Source organism: Cervus canadensis, chromosome 28 (genome assembly GCF_019320065.1).
Source record: "Cervus canadensis isolate Bull #8, Minnesota chromosome 28, ASM1932006v1, whole genome shotgun sequence".
Lineage (NCBI taxonomy): Eukaryota > Metazoa > Chordata > Mammalia > Artiodactyla > Cervidae > Cervus > Cervus canadensis.
In genome coordinates, this window is record NC_057413.1 from 46,497,085 (window position 1) to 46,513,864 (window position 16,780).

Below are 16,780 nucleotides of genomic sequence, written 5' to 3' on the forward strand. Positions count from 1 at the left end.
CTGAAGTCTAATCAGATATTGATATAGCCAGAGTCCTCTGTCTATGGAATTCTCTAGGCGAGAATACTGGAGTAGGTAGACATTCCCTTCTCCAGGGGAATCTTCCCAACCCAGGGATCAAACCCAGGTCTCCTCCAGTGCAGGCAGATTCTTTACCTGAGCCACCAGAGAAGCCCTGTTAATGTAGCCACTTTAGCTTTTTAAAAAATTCCTGTTTCTATGTCTTGTTCCATCCTTTTTCCTTCAACTTACCTAGTCGTTGTCTTTGAAGTGAGATTCCTATAAGCAGTATCTACCTGGATTGTAGTGTTTTATCCACTCTGTCACTCTCTGTCTTTCCTAAGGGTGTTACAAAGATTTACAGCTAAGGTAAATATTGATGGGTTAGCACTTTACTGTCTTATTGCTGGTTTTGTATCTGTCTTCTGGTTCTCATTCCTCTGTTTCTCTTTTGGGAACTTTTCATTAAATAGGCCGCGAAGGATTTCTAACTAAACTTGAGTATCACAGGAAAGTGATGGCTCCTTCATGCTGTCCTAACTAGAGGCGGCACCTGAGTGCATTTAAATGAGAGAAGTCTGTCTCTACCTGTCTGATCGTTTTGTGAACTTGAAGTAAACAGAACATAAAGTATTCTCTCATTTTTTTAGCCCGCTGTTTTCTGAAGAGTTCAGTGACTCATCCATTATTTTTTCTTTCTTACTTTTTTTGGGAGGCCATGGGGGGAACTGCATCGTGCGGCGTGCAAGATCTTATTTCCCTGACCAGGGATGAAATCTGGGCCCCCTGCAGTGTGGAGTCCTAACTTTCCTGCAGCCAGGATTTTAAATTCTCAAACTACTTCTCCCAGAAAGCTACTATCTCTTACGGCTTCTCATTAAATAGTCTTGGGACTTGTGAGCTAGGATTTCTTTTCATTTTATTAAGGTTCAGTTCCAAGTTTCTCACACATCCTCCTTCAGAGGCCCCAGCACCAGGAGGGTTTATTTTTAAGGTACCATGAGTCTTTTTGGTTTTATTCTTCAAACATTATTTTCAGTACTATTATGAAAGCCTGTGTAAATATTATTCTGGTTGGGTTCTTTTTCTACTTAGTAAGTAAGTAACTGGCCCATGTCAATAGGTTCCAATCTTCACAATGGGATAAGGTTAACAGTTTCTTTCTTAATATGGATTGGTTAATCACATATCTGTTCTAACCTAGCTAGAATATATGTGTGACATCTTTTAACAGTGAGAATGTGTATATCTTCTTTTTGGCTCAAAGGAGGGCCCTGTGGGTCTAGGACCCAGATCTCTGAATTCTGGTGCTAATGTTTCTGAAGAGACCCAATGAGATTTGTTGAGTCCTGCCCTCAAGGCCTTCCCTGGTTGCTCAGATGGTAAAGAATCTGCCTGCAATGCAGGAGATGCTGGAGACTCAGGTTCAGTCCCTGGGTTGGGAAGGTCCCCTGAAGGAGGGCACGCAACCTACTCCAATATTCTTGCCTGGAGAATCCCTTGGACCGAGGAGCCTGGCAGGTTATAGTCCATACAGTCACAAAGAGTCGGACATGACTGAAGCGACTTAGCACTCACACACACCCCAAGGCCGCAAGTGTGAGACCTTGTACCAAGGTCACAGAAGTGGAGCCCAGAAGCAAGGTCACCTCCGAAGCTGACTGAGCCCCTTTGTAACCATTGCCAAAAGCCCCTCTGATCATCACCAACAGGCTTCCTGACCCCAAATTAGGCAAAAACGTCCACCCGGCTAGTTACCCTAGAGCACCCTATGGGCATGCATGTTCAGTCACGTCCGACTTTGCCCTAAGGAGCCACCTAATGCCATCCTTCCAGCAGGAATTTTCTTTGTCTTGAGGCTATAAAAACCATCTACTAACCAACGAAAATGGTCAGCTCTCCCCTGTCTGTCAGGAGGTTGGCCCACTGCGCTTGCAGCGCCCACATTATCTCTGCTCTTTGTTCTTAATAAACTCACTCCCCTCTGAAATGCTCTGTGTTTGGCAATTCGTTTCCAACTTCAGACTGCCTCAACAAGACTGTTACCAGGGGCAGGAAAAACTGCACCCTGGAACCAAGTGCAGCCAGTGGAACCACGGCCCCTGCCCCAGTTGAAACACATTGTTTGGGCAACACTGACAGGAACAGACGCAAACAGGAAGACGCAGCCCTGCCCCTTCCTCCAGCGCCTGGTCCCCTTCTAGTACCCCTGTTGACAGAGCAAAAAGGAGAAATCTGGCTGCAGCATCTCAACTCAGACCAGGGTAGAGAAGTGCTCATCAGAAAGCCAGTGGCCTGAGTAACCCGACAAAGTCATCCTGATAATGGGGGGTGAGGGGGTGCATTTAATCAGCCTAGCTGGTTAAAACACTTCTACCCACTCTTCAAACATCCATGCAGTTAAATATGAACCTTTTTTTTTAATCAGGGAAAAAAACCCAACCTATATATAGCACTTACTATCCATAAAGAAAAAGACATTCGGTTCTTCCATTTTTGAATATAACTATATTTGTCTATCAATTTGTCTTGATAAACAGGCTGCTATTTTTGGGAGGGGTGGGGAGACCCAGATTTGATCTCTGGGTCTGAAAGATCCCCTGGAGAAGGGAATGGCAAGCCACTGTACTCTTTCCTGGAGAATCCCATGGACAGAGGAGCCTGGAGGGCTACAGTCTGTGGGGTCACAAAGAGTCAGACACGACTGAGTGACTAACACCACCAACACCACATGTTACAGCATGTGGGATCTGAGTTCTCCGACCGAGGATCGAACTCACACCCCCAGCAATGGAACCTGCACCCTCTGCAGTAGCCCAGAGTTGTAACCACTGGACCACCAGGAAATCCCCTGCTGTTTCATTTCTGATGCTCACTAATCACAATTTGGCTACAAGAGTCTTTTCAGCTGGGTCCCATGTTTTTTCACTACCCTCACAAGATTCCTAAATGCTTCCTCACTCAGCGGCAACAAGATGCCTTGCTGAACACACTCTTTTTGCATTGACTATCCGAGGCAACCAGAATCCTAGCAATAAGATTGAAATATAAATTTATAAGTGAACCTTCCAAATTACTGGTATTAACTTTGACACAAATGCAAATTGGCCTCCTGGTTAATGGCAAAACAAAACAAAAAATTGAATATACGTTCTTCAAATGGACTTTTAGAGGTACACAATTCAATTTTAACCTATCATTCTCTATTGAATCTTAACATGAAAGCATATTATTTAGATTTCCTTCTTTTAATAACTTTTCCTTTCTTGTCAAAATCAGTTTCTTAACCTTCAGTTCAGTTCAGTCACTCAGTCGTGTCCAACACTTTGCGACCTCATGGACTACAACATGCCAGGCCTCCCTGTCCATCACCAACTCCCAGAACTTGCTCAAACTCATGTCCATCGAGTTGGTGATGCCATCCAACCATCTCATCCTCTGATGTTCCCTTCTCCTCCTGCCTTCAATCTTTCCCAGCATCAGGGTTTTTTTCCAATGAATCAGTTTGTCCCATCAGGTGGCCAAAGTATTGGAGTTTCAGCTTCAGTGTCAGTCTTTCCAATCAGTATTCAGGACTGATTTCTTTTAGTTTAGCTGGTTTGATCTCCTTGCAGTCCAAGGGACTCTCAAGAGTCTTCTCCAACACCACAGTTCAAAAGCATCAATTCTTCAGTGCTCAGCTTTCTTTACAGTCCAACTCTCACATCCATACATGACTGCTGGAAAAACCATACCTTTGACTAGACGGACCTTTGTTGGCAAAGTAATGTCTCTGCTTTTTAATATGCTATCTAGGATGGTCATAGCTCTTCTTCAAGGAGCAAGCTTCTTTTAATTTCATGGTTGCAGTCACCATCTGCAGTGATTTTGGAGCCCCCCAAAATATTAACGTCTCTCACTGTTTTCATTGTTTCCCCATCTATTTGCCATGAAGTGATGGGACTGGATGCCACGATCTTCGTTTTTTGAATGTTGAGTTTTAAGCCAACTTTTTCATTCTCCTCTTTCACTTTCATTAAGAGGCTCTTTGGTTCTTCTTCACTTTCTGCCGTAAGGGTGGTGTCATCTGCATATCTGAGGTTATTGATATTTCTCCCAGCAATCTTGATTCCAGCTTGTGCTTCATCCAGCCCAGCATTTTGCATGATGTACTCTGCATATAAATTAAATAATCAGGGTGACAATATACAGCCTTGACATACTCCTTTCTCAATTTGCAACCAGTCTGTTGTTTCACGTCCAGTTCTAACTGTTGCTCCTTGACCTGCATACAGATTTCTCAGGAAGCAGGTAAGGTGCCTGGTATTCATAATCTTAAACCACGTCATACACATTCTTGCCATCCTATATTTGATCTATCCTGGTGTTGAGCACATGGTAACTTTAGGACTGTTTACAAATGCTCTCCTTTCCCCCCGACCCCACCCCGCACACGGCGGGATTGTAACCAAAAACTCAGCTTCTCTGTGCCCTGGTGTCAAATTGAATCATAGAGACAGACTTTTGGATGAAGTAGAAAAGGATTGCTTTATTACTTTGCCAGGTAAAGGGGGACACAGCAGGCTCCTGCCTCACAAAAGTATGCATCCTCCCTTAGAGAGAAGAGTGAGATGCTTTATAGTAACAGTTCAAAGAGGGCATGATCAGCTCATGGACTTTATTCTGATGGGTGGGAGGTGAGGTAAGTAGAAGTCAGCATCATCAATCTTCCCGTTCCAACCGATCTGGGGTCTCTGCGCTTGTGGGCAGCATACCATCAATAATCATTCATTTCTCCCACCTGGAGGGGGTTTCGGTATCTGCAAAACAACTCAAAACCATTGTGTGTATCCGTTGATGGGGAAACCAGGATTTTGCCCCAAGGCTTCTCTATTGTTTCTCTATTCTGTCTCTTCCTGGTCTGACATCACCTCCCTTTCCTAATCAGCAAGTGCTCATAGCTCCCTGTTAGAACTCAGCGAAGGTTGAAGGTTGCGAAGGCTGCGTGAAGGCTGTTTCCTGTAAACAAAGAAGTGAAGGACACAGAAAGGCTGTGCCAGAAGCACCACAGGGCCCTGCTCAGTATTTAACAGCTCTGCCTACACCCTCTGAAGTAAGGTGTGGCCGTGCAGTTTGCTTTGGCCAATAAACTATGAGCAGAAATGCATACCAGGTGGACTGAGGCTTTAAGAGTAGGCACAGAATTCACATTTCTCCTTTCTCTAATGTGGCTATAGAAACTTCTATCAGCCAAGTCTCTAAAGCTTCAGGGAGCAGAGCTTTGATGGTCCGTTTGCATCAGACGTGGGAGTACAAACTATCACAACATTGTTAATTGCCTATACTCCAATATGGAATAGAAAGTTAAAAAAAGGAAAAAAATGAGAGTACAGGGGGAAGTTTTTGTGGGCTAATCCACTGAGATGGGGGAGGAGGAGGAGGGAGATGGTTACACAACTTAGCCCATTCAGACTAGTGTGATAATTAAACCTAAATCTTATTCGAACATTTGATAAGACAATGTTGACAGTAGATTTATTTCCTTCCTTTTGCAATTTGGGGTGTTTTGGGGGTTGTTTCTTTCCTTCTTTGACCACAAGGCACAGCTTGTAGGACGTTTCCCCACCAGGGACAGTTCAGAGTCCTAACCACTAGGCCACCAGGGAACTCCTTTATTGGGGGTTTTAGGAAGAAGCAGCATGTTCTATGTTTTGACAAGTATACATAGGTATGAAACTCATGGGAATGGTATAGGGACTATATTTAGTCTTCCTAATTTTTAGTCCAAATATCTGGGCATTTATTTTACATGGTATTTGTCCAGAGTGTGTTTGTCCAGAAATAAGAAAGTCTTCCTCAGTGATCAATGCAAAGAAATAGAGGAAAACAACAGAATGGGAAAGACTAGAGGTCTTTTCAAGAAAATTAGAGATACCAAGGGAATATTTTATGTAAAGATGGGCACAATTAAGGACAGAAACGGTATGGACCTAACATAAGCAGAAGACATTAAGAAGAGGTGGCAAGAATACACAGAAGAACTATACATAAAAGATCTTCATGACCCAGATAACCACGATGGTGTAGTCACTCACCTAGAACCAGACATCCTAGAACGCAAAGTCAAATGGACCTTAGGAAGCATCACTACAATCAAAGCCAGGGGAGGTGATGGAATTCAAGTTGAGCTATTTCAAATCCTAAAAGATGATGCTGTGAAAGTGCTGCAATCAGTAGGCCAGCAAATTTGGAAAACTCAGCAGTGGCCACAGGACTGGAAAAGGTCAGTTTTCATTCAAATCCCAAAGAAAGGTAATGCCAAAGAATGTTCAAACTATCGCACAATTGCACTCATCTCACATGCTAGCAAAGTAATGCTCAAAATTCTCCAAGCCAGTCTTCTACTGGACGTGAACTGAGAACTTTCAGATGTTCAAGCTGGTTTTAGAAAAGGCAGAGGAACCAGAGATCAAATTGCCAACATCCGCTGGATCATTGAAAAAGCAAGAGAGTTCCAGAAAAGCATCTACTTCTGCTTTACTGACTACACCAAAGCCTTTGACTGTGTGGATCACAGCAAACTGTGGAGAATTCTTAAAGATGGGAATACCAGACCACCTGACCTGCCTCCTGAGAAATCTATATGCAGATCAAAAGCAACATTTAGAACTGGACATGAAACAACAGACTGGTTCCAAATTGGGAAAGGAGGATATCAAGGCTATATTTCGTCACCCTGCTTATTTAATTTGTATGCAGTGTACATGATGCAAAATGCCAGGCTGGATGAAGCACAAGCTGGAATCAAGATCGCTGGAAGAAATATCAATACACAGATGACACCAGCCTTATGACATCCCTCTTGATGAAAGTGAAAGAGGAGAGTAAAAAAGTTGGCTTAAAACTCAACATTCAGAAAACTAAGATCACGGCATCTGGTACCATAACTTCATGGCAAATAGACGGGGAAACAATGAAAACAGTGAGAGACTTCATTTATTTTGGGCTCCAAAATCATTGCAGATAGTGACTGCAGCCATGAAAGTAAAAGACACTTGCTCCTTGGAAGAAAAGCTGTGACCAACCTAGACAGCATATTAAAAAGCAGAGACATCACTTTGCCAACAAAGGTCCATCTAGTCAAAGCTATGGTTTTTCCAGCAGTCATGTATGGCTGTGAGAGTTGGACTGTGAAGAAAGCTGAGCGTTGAAGAATTGATGCTATTGAACTGTGGTGTTGGAGAAGACTCTTGAGAGTCCCTTGGACTGCAAGGAGATCAAACCAGTCAGTCCTAAAGGATATCAGTCCTGAATATTGATTGGAAAGACTGATGCTGAAGCTGAAACTCCAATACTTTGGCCACTTGATGGGAAGAACTGACTCATTGGGAAAGACCCTGATGCTGGGAAAGATTGAAGGCGGGAAGAGAAGGGGATGACAGAGGATGAGATGGTTGGATGGCATCTGCACTCAATGGACATGAGTCTGAGTAAGCTCCGGGAGTTGGTGATGAACAGGCGTGCTGCAGTCTATGGGGTCACAAAGAGTTGGACAAGACTGAGTGACTGAACTGAACTGACGGTCCAGAGTGGGTGAGACCTAAGTTGCTTCAGTCGTGTCCAACTCTTTGTGACCCTAAGGATTATAGCCCACGAGGCTCCTCTGTCCAGGGGATTCTCCTGGCAAGAATACTGGAGTGGGTTGCCATGCTCTCCTCCAGGAGATCTTCCCAACCCAGGACTCAAACCAGCATCTCTATGTCTCCTGCGTTGGCAGGAGGACTCTTTACCACTCTGGCACCACCTAGGAAGCCTCGTCCAGAATATCCTCCTGATGTTAATTGTATGACCTTAGCAGATGTCAGTAAACTGCAAAGAATCACTTCCATTCTAACCTCAGGAAGAAATTAGGGAGAGTACCTAATAATTTTAGGGAGAACTTCATATGATAAATGAAAGAGATAACATAAACAAGTACAAGTTTTTGAAGCCTTACCTAAAATCCGGTAAGTTCTTTATTTCATTGTTCAAAATCATATAGGTGTGAGTCTGTGTACATGTGCATTACTTATATGCATATACGAATGATCTATATTAGATCTTTAATTTAGATTCAGTCCATGATGTACAGTAGTATTTCCTTTGACCATAGTTTGCTTACATTTTGTACTCCAGTTTCTCAAAAATATTTAGATAGAAACATTCATTGTCCCAGTGATTTTGGCTTGGCAGCAGTGAGCGGTAGCATGAAGCAAGATCTTAACTCACTGCAAAATTAAACCTGGGTATCCTGGATGAGAACCAAGAATCCCAGCAAGCATTAGAGGCTAGAAGCTATTTTGCCCTGGATCTTTGCCCCCAGTGAAAAATGCATTTATCACAGATACAAAAACTGTAACTGCAGGAATACAAAGTTTATTACTGGAGACATAGTACGACAACAAGTGGGAGGGCACAGAGGGAGACAGTTTTAGTTCAGACAGAAGCAAAACAGGGATTCACACCCGAAGAGGAAGGGTGCGGGCATCCTTCTTAATGAGGAGGAGCGCAGTGAAGAGGCAGTTAAGTCATTTAAATAGGTCAGTTCTTCTGGGTCTTTGTTTACCTTTAGCCAATTATCTGGTCTCCTTGCCCACACATGACCTCCCCTGAGGCCCTCCCCTGGGCGCACACACACACAGTCCTCAGCCAAGATGGATCTTGAAGGGAAGGCTTCTGGGAGGTACAAGACTCATTCATTATGGCCTGGCATTACCCCCTGACTTATGACCCACAAGGGGCCTTTTTGTGCACGTGTAGTGTCTCCTTTGTCCCAAAAAGGTGAGAGCAGAGATCCCTTCATCCTTTACTCAAACAGAATTTTGCCCCTTTGTCCTTGCCATGACTTCTACCTTGACTATTGCCATGACTCTTACAAGAGACAAAGACTGGTCACTTACCCTGTTTCTGTTGTTACTTCCATTTCGGAGGGCAAACAGGAGGTGCATTGTAAATTCCTCAGCTGAAGCTGAAGCCCTTGTATCTCTTGTCTCAGGAAATGTGAACAGTTCTAAGTATCCAGCCTGAAGCCCACTGCTTCCTGCCCCATGAAATGCAAACAGGAGGCCAACTGTAAAAGTCTGACCTGGAGTCCATCTATCTCCTGCCTCATCAGTATTGTATTAGTCCAGAGTTTATTAATAACCTCGTAAAATGATTATAATATTATTAATGATTCAATTATGTGAAGAATTATTATCAAAATGTTATGCTTTTAATACTTTTTCAAAATGTCCTAGTGGAATGATAGCACAGGTTCTCATGATTTTCAATTTTACATAGATTACAAAAGCCAATTTACATAGACACCAGCTATTTGTACAGTAACCAGTCTGTTAATGGCAGATCTGTCATAAAATAAGTGTATTAGAAACCCTTAATCATGTAAGTTTTAATAGGGAGAAATGCCATTCATTCCACAGTAACTGCACTATTTTCAAATAGAAAGAACACAAACTGATTTAAAAAAAAAAAGTTTAAAAAAATCAAGTTAAAAATTTCCAAACTCAGATTTTTTTTTTTTTTTTTTGGATCACAAAACAAAACAGTAAACCCAGTCATCTCTGTCATGTATAAAGGCAAAGTCACCACTAGAGGGAGGAATTTACCCAGTTTATCTTTGGATATGCTTCTGTAACTTCTCACCTATTAACTGGAGGTAACTTTCTAAGCGGCAGTAGTTTTTAGACTCTGTGTCCTCAGCTCTCAATACTCAAACAGTGTTATCCTAGTAATGTGTTTCACACTAAAATAATTTTAACCTAGAATTTTTAAAAATAGTTGCTGAAGTTTGCAAGGAGGTCTACCCATGAAAACACAAGGTTACCTTGTAGCCTGGCTGAATCCTTGTTTACATGTGGGGTTTATGATCTAGGGAAGTCCCAGAAACAAGTGGGTCCTCTATAAATGAGTTGTACTTATTCATGTACATGAATAAATTTATTCTGCACTTATTCATTCAGAATTAGCAGGCTGCATACCAAAGAAAATTCCAATAAGAGTAGCTTAAATAAAATAGTAATTTATTATCTTTTACCAAAAAGTTCAGAGATAGACACCTAGGGCTGGGCTGGTCATCATCAGGGAATTTGGTTCCTTCTCTCTGCCCCACCATCCTATTCACGGCCTCCAAAGTCTATCATCTTGTGGCCAAAATGACTGCTGGAGCTCCGGCCCTCACATTTGTGCTCTTGGCAGCCAGAAAGTATTTTCTGTACACTTCCTTAGCTTCAGTGGGTCTCCACCCCTTCCCTGGGGATGACAAGACTTGTTGCCTCTACCCCAGTTGTTTGATACTTTTGTTCCATAGAGAGTAGGAATCTATTTTCCCACTCCCATGCTCCAGGTCCTCCCCACTGAGGAAGATTTTCTGTCTTCCATCCTTCCAATAAGCACCTAGAAGAGAATTTACAAGGTGGTGTGAACACTCCTCTTGTGTCTTGGGATCCCAGGAGTTCTGTACTGTTATGCTAGCCTGCCCTTGATCTTTGATAATTTGGTAAAACAGCTGAACTGTTCTGACTCACTTGTTTGGTATTCTGCATCTTTTCCTCCCCTCCTGAGGACAGGTGAGCCAGTGATAATGTCTTGAGTCTATGTGGAGTGGCCTCTCTTCCCTTGGGTTTTAGTTTATTCAGTTGTCTTACAACCTCAACTCCTTGGAGATTCAGGAAAAGTTGTGACTCTGTAGTTTACCTGGCTCTTCTTGTCTGGATGGGAGCAGGTCTCTACATCCTGGGCATAACTGAAGAGGCAATATGTGAAGAGACTGAGAATTTCCAGAGTTATGAAAAGTCATTAAGTCACAGACACAAGCTATCACAAACCAAGCAACATAAACAAAAAGAAACCCTCACCTTGGCATATTGTCGAGAAATTGCAGAACATAAAACTGAGAGGAAGCAGTCTTCACTTATGAAGGATTTTAAGCAGACTTTTCACCTGCAACATCGCAAGCCAGGAGGCAGTAGAATAAACATCATCAAAACCTTAGGAGGAATAACTGCTAAACTGAAACTGTTCACCTAACAAAACTCTCCATAGACAACTGTATTCGTTGGGTTGAGTTCTAAAGAACAGAAAAACTCCAAATGACGGTGCTTAACACAGCTTAGGGGTTTATTTCCATCTCGTGTAAAACCAAGCTCTGCTGTCTACAGGCTGGGTGGGGACTGGGCTGCATGATGTTCTCAGGCCCCCGATTTCCTCCCTCTGTATCCTGCCATTGCCAGATGTGGTTCTTACACTCCTGATCCAAGGCAAGAAAAAAGTGCCTTCTCTCTAAAGAAAATGACAGTCATGGAAGATGGAAGCAATCTTTTTATAAAATAAAAACTGGGACTTATGTCAGCATGTAACATATTTTATCAAACACTGTTGGTCTGACACACTTCTGGGAGCTGTGGTTCAAAGTCTAGAGGAATGATCTAACCTTGAACTTACATCCTGGTGGTGGTGGGAGCAGAAACCAGGGACCTTCACCCTCCTTCCCTTTAGACTGTAGTGCATCTGAGAGGTTCACAAAGCAGTCGTTGCCTGCTGATCTCCCCAGGCTTGGAGACACTATTCCAGCTGCTATCAGCGCCTTCCATCCTTCTAAACTCACACAAAGCCTTCCTCCCTAGATGTTCCTAATTTATCTGCTCCAGAGTTCACCCGAAGACAAGTCCTCATCACAGACCAAAAGCAGCTCCCATTGCTCTCAAGGGCTGACTGCTGGGGACTCCCCCAGCCTTCCACCACCAGACCTGTTCTGAAACAAGGTCAAGGAGGCTCTTAGATGTTGTTATGACTGGTGTTCTCAGGAAGATCTCTGAACTGTGGGCAGGGACCCCAAAAACACAAGAGAGGGTGACCAGAGTACTGGGAAGGCAGTGCGGGGGCTGGTCACGGGAAAATAGACGTCTTCTCATTGTCTCTGCTCCTGGACCCGTGTACTGAAAGGCTAAGCAGGCTCGAACAGGAGGGAGATGGGATGGAGGAAAGGTGCAGCCTTGGTGCAGCGGGGGATGCAGGCGAGGGGTTCAGAGGGTCAGGGAGTGGACTCACTCCAGTTCAGAACTTTCTCCCCCTCCTTTCTCCCCAAAAATAAAAGAGAACATCAGTGGAACTGCTTTCCATCCAGTCTGGACCGCAGGGTCCACGAGCATCTTCAGCCAGCCCGGACACCCAGGATGCACACTCACTCCCTTCCCGGGCACGTCCGCTGGGGAAACGGAGCAGGACCCTATAGTCCTTGCCCTTTGGGGCCTCTGTCTGCCTTTTGTCTGTGGAAAGACGTTAGCCAAAGGATAAGTTTGAATGAGTGAGAAAAGGCAGAAACAAAGGAAAACAGTCAAAGGAAACCAAATAATAATGATGTAGTCCTTAAGCATAATCAAGGAGCTCCAGTTCCTCTACAAGGGCTACAGATAGTATTCTGAGCCACATCCTGTGAACTGTCTGATGCATACGGAAACACCCACCGAAGGGAGAAGTTAACTACGTGATGGCCAGACTGCAGTCATGACATAAGCGGCCACAATTCCAAGAACCAGCCTCAAGTAATGAAAACCAAGCCGACGACGAATTGCACTTAAAACAATCAAGATGACACTGGTCAGACCACAGACGACCAATGTCAAGGTGGCTATCAGAGCTGACTGCTGTTTCTTCACATAGCCCCTTCCTTCTGATTGTCAGGTCGGGGGAGTCAGCCTTTGGACAGGCATCCACCCTCCCTCCCCGCAGTTGCCGGCATCCAAGATAAAGCAAACTTTCCTTTTCCATGAACCTTGCCTCTTTATTAGCTTTTTGAGCGGGCGAGCCGCCAGACCCCACTTTTGGGTATGCTGGGAAGCGCCACACCCCCACGTCCAGACCAGTGAAGCATATAGTTCCCAAAAGAAAGGCTTTGACCTCTTATGCTTGAAGAGCAATGCCTAGCACCTGGGGTGCATTCCTCACCCATGGGGGGTGGGGAGTGATTCTCAGACCTCCTCCTCAGGCCGACCCCTCCCTCCCCGGCTCTCCCTCTACTATCACTGGCCCCACACATCTGCCAATCATCCCAGCTGCCCTCTCCCTCACCTCCTACCTCCCCTTTCCGCCATCAACAGTCAGTTCCATCTCAACCTAAAGCTTTTGCACCTCACACCGCCTCCCAGGTCCCGCCTCCCTCTCCTCTCTTGCCAGTTCTCATCAGATCAGCTGGCATCTCCAGGAGCTGATCCTTCTTCATGTTCTTTCTGCTCACCATTCTCAGGCCATTCTTCCTGAAGCACGTCTGTTTGCATTGCTTAGTTTTAGGAAACCATTTGTGGTTCAAAGAGATCAGTAAGAAAAAGGCCAGTGACCTAAAGAAAATGCCCCAAAACAGGAACAGAAAGGTCACAGTGCATCCGTGTTCAAAAAGCTGGTCACCCTTCCTTATCACTGAAAAGGTACGAAACAAAACAACAAAATGTAACCTGGACCCAACAGATTGACAAAAACCAAAAAGTCGATGACGCTGATTTAGCATTAGCTGTGGGCACCCTCACTCACTGTTGATCATTGGGACTACAGGTTTACCCTCAGAGGCCCAAGTGTAACCTCTGAAGAAGGCAATTTTGATAATATCAGTAGAAATTCATGTTCCCATCAACCCAGCAATTCCACTGCTAGAAATTTACCTGTTATAGACCTGAGGGCTTCCCAGGTGGTGCTAGTGGTAAAGAATCTGTCTGCCAATGCAGGAGATGCAGGTTCGATTCCTGGATCAGGAAGATCCCTGGAGTAGGAAACGGTAACCTGCTCCAGTGTTCTTGCCTGGAGAATCCCATGGACAGAAGAGCCTGGTGGGCTACAGTCCATGGGTTCGTAATGAGTCAGACAAGACTGACTGAGCATATATGTGCCACAAAATTACCACTGGACAGAGCAATGTAGCGTATGATGGGAATCCTGACTTTGGAAATGGGAATGCATTCCCTTCAAACCCAGGAGCAAGACAGGCATACACTCATTCATCTCTTCTAGCGGTCATCCTACTGAAAAGCCAAAGCAATGACTTCAGACTAGGGGGAAAAAAAAGGAAGCCATAAGTATCAGAAGCAGGTGATAAAACTAACATTGTTTGCAGTGATATGATTATCCATGTTAGAAATTCCAAATGTATATGACTAGAGGTAAGAGGAGAAATTATTAAGTCACTAAATAGAAGACCAAAATGTAAAACTCAATTATATTTCTATGCCTTAGCTAGCAACAGTTACAAACATAAGTTTTGTTTATCTTTAAGACAGAATTACAGCAGTTAGCTTATATTCAGCCTGACTGGTTTCTGATTAAACGTATTTGTAAACCACAGCTTCCTCATTTGTCACTTTGTTTTTTACTTTTTACCTCAGTGAACTCAGTAAATTTTCAATCTATATTTTCAAAGAAAGGTGCCTAGTTTCTTTCATGAAAACTCTGGGTTGTCTTTACACAATGAGGACAATTTAATGAGGCTTGAAATTACTGGATCATAATATTTCCCTCTATTCTCAAGAAAGAATAATTTGTTGTCTTCTGGTATTCATGCTGCAGCAGAAAACTCTGAAACCAAGATTTTTTTTTTTTTTATTAAGTCTTTTAGAAGTAACCCTTTCTTCCCTCCAACACTGATGCTTGTAAGAATTTTTTCTTAGTTATTGTAGATAAACTTTTTTTTTCCTTTGCCTACAGCTGTATGGTTGACATTACAACTGCTCGGTGGTATTCAGTTTATTTTTATTTCCAGACATTGGGAGAATCATCATTTTCAGCTCCCTTGAAATTGGGCAAGACAATATTGGTTTTGTTGAAAGAACTGCAAATGGAGTGTCACTTCTGGGTGGGAGCATTTAATTGCTTCTCTTTCCGACACTTTCTTCTGCTAGAGAAGCACTTGTTGATTTGGACAGGCCATCAGACTGAAGCAGTCTGGAACTCGGAGGCAATCTCCAAGGACAATGCCTTGAAAGCTCACCCGGGACCCTCAGCATGCTGCAGAGAAGTCAACATTTGTTGTGCAAAGCCGCTGAAGGGTAGAGGATGTTTATGACGAGCATAAACGAGCTGATCCTGACAGACAGAACATAGCTCTCTTTTCATTAATTCTGTTTGGGATGCATGAAGCCCATTTAATCAGCATTCTCCGTTTCCCTTCACTTCAACAAAATTTTATTCTACATCTCAAGAAAGTTCTTTTCTTATTCTTCTGTCCTTCAGGAAAAACACCAAGTTGTTTCCCTATTCCTGATGGTTTGGTAAATCATTTATTTTTTTGACATGTACACACTGCTTTATTTATTTATCTGTGGCTGTGCGACCCTTTGCTGCTCCATGCGGGCTTTCTCTAGTTGTGGGGAGCGGGGGCTACTCTCTAGGGGTGATGCACCAGCTTCTCGTTTGCAGCGGCTTCTCTTGCTGTGGATCATGGGCTCTAGATGCGAGAGCTTCAGTATGCAGCACCTGGGCTCCGGAGATGGGGCCCACCGGCTTGTTGCTCCGAGGCACGTGGAATCTTCCCAGACCAGGGTGGAGACTGTGTCCCCTGCCTTGGCAGGTGAATTCTTTCCCGTCTAAGCCACTAGGGAAGCCCTGTAAGTCAGCATTTTAAAATTAAATTCCTTTTTCTCTCTACATTCTGGAAGATATTTTAAAGTATTATCCCATTTCAATAATGACTTACGACAGCAGCAACTAGGATTCAAGAGTATTAGACCGGCATATACCCTTCCCCCACCCCAGACAGGAATGTTAGAGGATTCACTGGGGTGGGGAGGGGAACGACATACTGAAAAGAAAATACGATCATAGTACGTTCTTTCCATGGCTAGGCTATAAAAAATATTTACAGGATCAGAAAATGTAAAATCTGAATATTCATCTTTTATGGGCAGTTGTGATTGACTATATTGTGGGTTTACAGGTAGAGGAAGTGGGAATGGGAGGGAAAGTTATGCATTAAATGATTCAATTCTCATCTTCATTAATAGATGAACAGATAATATGTAAAACTGGAAAATCAACAAATAACACTATAAACTTTATTTTTCTCTCTCTTCTATATTTTCTCTCCCCAGAATATAGAAGTAAACATCTGAATAAATAGATAAGAGATTTTAAGTGATTCCTTCAGGGGAATGGAAACTGAGGCTTAGAATGATGGAGAAGTGGAGTGTTTCTGGCTTTTTGAATCTTGTACAATTTTGTGTGTTTTTGAGATGTGAGCTGTGAAAGTCACTCAGTCATGTTCAACTCTTTGCGACCCCATGGACTATACAGTCCATGGAATTCTCCAGGCCAGAATACTGAAGTGGGTAGCCTATCTCTTCTCCAGGGGATCTTCCGACCCAGGAATCGAACCAGGGTCTCCTACATTGCACACGGGTTCTTGACCAACTGAGCTATCAGGAAAGCCCCGTGTCTTTTTAAACAGCAATCATCACGCACGTCAAGTTACTTAGAAAAAGTTTCACAAACTGCTTCACTAACTAGCTGCTTCTTTTGTTTTCCTTTTTCTGCCTTCGAACAAAAATGTTCACAACAGCTTTACTCACAGCAGCCAAAACTTACAAACAACCCAAACGATGGAATTAATGAATGAATGATTTTCTCTGCCTTTTAATTCACTCCAGAAAGAGGCTATCAATTTTGTCCTCCCAACAATTCACCAGAATTCCCTTTGCCCTACACCTCTCTAGCACAGAAGGTGATTATCAATTATTTTCATCTTCTTTGAATGAATGGACCAAGTGTGAGAGCATTCATTTCG